Genomic DNA, 2,500 nt, shown 5'->3' with positions numbered 1-2,500 from the left:
CTGCAAGTCAGTAGAAAGTAGGAAGGAAGAAATTTAAATCAATCAATAATCTATCAATCAAACCGCGATTTTTCTTTTGTTCTAGATTGACTCAAGACCCATCAATTACATCATCCAACATTGTTTAAAGGACTAACACATTCCCCTTGACAGAATCGCTTCATATTTAGTCGTTATGGTGCTTTCAACATAACCATTTGTTGTCCCGCGATCTTGTTTTCCTCCCGGAGTGAGCCGGGGGAGGGTTATGTGATTCGGTTGTGGGCGGGGGTCCTGAGCCCAGGACCGTGGATTGTTGCCAATAAAGACGTGTGAATGGCCAATCAGAATCGAGAAATTTGCATGCCGTTGTATAACAACATTTAGGACAGTCGCGTGGCGTGGTGAAAGAGAACGGCTGCCTGATCGAGAGCTGCTCACAGTGGCATTTTTATATCTATCCGAAAGTTGTATCCGAAAGTCATATCGAATTAGACATATTACATCTGTCATAATGTTGCAGGAGCGACAGTGGTCCAGGTGGTAGAGTGGTCACCTGGTAATCAGAAGGTTCTATGTCCTTGAGCAAGACACTTATCCTCGTAAACTGTTCTTGATGAGCCGGCTGGCACCTGCCATTGGTGTGTGATTGAATGGGCGAATGGGAAGCATAAGTTGTAAAGTTAAAGCACTTTGGATGAAAGCTCTCTCTCTCTCTCTCTCAGGCCGGTGGTAAAATCACACAGATGTTGGGTCCCAGCCAGAGATGGAAGGTGCAGATAGAGAGGCCAGGAGAAAGATGAGAAGCACAGTGCACTCTGCATTAAGTCCTGGAGGAGGTTACCATTTTATTGCAGCTTCTTCGACAGCTACTACACAATATGAACAACTTAAGACCATGATTTTGGGATCTTTGAACAAAACATATTGAAGGAACAGGCCAACATTATGGGAAATGCGCTTGTCCAGAGTCAGACAAGAAGATAGATACTAATCTCTTCTCTGTGCATTCAATAGAAATCTATTTTTCTCCATAAGAATGATTTTAATTTTTTTCTATGCATGAAGAAGGTAAGACATTTCTGATGTGCCTCTCCAATTCTCCAATAAAAAAAAAAGATGGAAACACCACCATACGTACGTTTCGTAAATATTCCAAAATATTTGTAAGCCTGTCTGTCATTAACAAGGAGGAGAAGGCTACTGTGTATAGGTTGTTAAACCCCCACTAGCTTACACGGTAGTTTTCACGGTATCCTCCCCTTTATGAACACTCAAAATTACAAGAAGTGGGATTTTACCAGACAATCTTACAATACAAATAACAAAATGTATTGACAAAGTATTGTAACAGAAGCTTAAACTTGTTTAGCCGCTAAATTACTTTCTGTTAAGGATCGTAATGCGACCCCAATTGCACGACACAGACAGGTAATCAGAGTTAGCCAAAACAAGGGCATGGTTTTATTTCTACACAAAAAAGCGGCACTGACCCTTTAAGGGTGAAAAACACTAAAGTCCAAGAACACAAAAATTGCAGCAGTGTGCCTTTAAAGGGTGAACAAAAAAGAACACAGGAATCTTCAAGAACACGGGCATCTTCCCGACCAGAACGCTGCCAACGGGCAACGCAGCAAACAGGGGGTCCAAGGGGAATGGGGTGAGAACATGGCATCCTCCCGTGGAACGATAGAGAGCGATGACGAGCCTCACTCCAGGAACGAGGTCCATGAAGAGGGAGTAGGGCAGTAGATGGCATGACGTCTCACCCAGAGACGCGGTGGTAGATGGTAGAATGTAGAATGGCACGACGTCTCCCAGTGAGAACATAAAAATCCTCCCCGTGGAAGTTTCGAGAGCGACGACAATGTCTCACCAGGAGCACGGCGGTAGATGGTGGCAACAAGACGACCTGGCCAGGAGGTGGAAGGCAACCAGCAGTACAAATACTCTCCCGAGGAGCTGATTACCAACCACTCACAGGTGCGCGAGGAAGAATGTTCGGCACGCCCCCTCGTTGGGCAGCATGCAGTCCTACCCAGCCCTCACACTTTCCACTGCATTGGGCATATTGATATTGTTGCCTGGCTCGCTGCAGATACACCTTGGGCTGTGGATGATAACCGCGACCCCATGGCCATGGATGCCTACCACAGGGTTGAGCTCATTAATTAATAAATTAATAAATTAATAATAATAATAATAATAATTAATCATTGTCGCAATTTAATATTATTATATATATAGGTTTTTGGTATTACATTCTTTTGTTGGTGAAAGTTACAGAAGTGCATATTGTGTGTGTGTGTGTGTGTGTGAAATGTAAGCTTATCATATAAACACAATAATCATTGTTTAGTTATTATCATTTTCCATGTCACCATGTAATGCAACATGCAACACTACTATCACCGACATCTAAGAAGGGAGATCCCCCCTTGAACGGCCCTTCTAAGGTTTCTCTCCTCCACACTGCCTGTGGAGCTTTTTTTTCCTATTGCTAGGTTTTAGTGAGTTTTTC

General features: G+C 43.4%; 1 protein-coding gene across 1 annotated transcript in view; it reads right to left on the bottom strand.

Annotated features, from left to right (window-relative positions):
* The window catches only part of plppr4b (phospholipid phosphatase related 4b), a gene marked incomplete at both ends in the record, with an annotated part of 60,393 nt that overhangs the window by 22,387 nt on the left and 35,506 nt on the right, over positions 1–2,500 (bottom strand). The window lies entirely within an intron of this gene.

Source organism: Notolepis coatsorum, assembly GCF_963971535.1.
Source record: "Notolepis coatsorum genome assembly, chromosome: 12".
Lineage (NCBI taxonomy): Eukaryota > Metazoa > Chordata > Actinopteri > Aulopiformes > Paralepididae > Notolepis > Notolepis coatsorum.
This window is presented reverse-complemented; position numbering and strand designations above follow the sequence as displayed.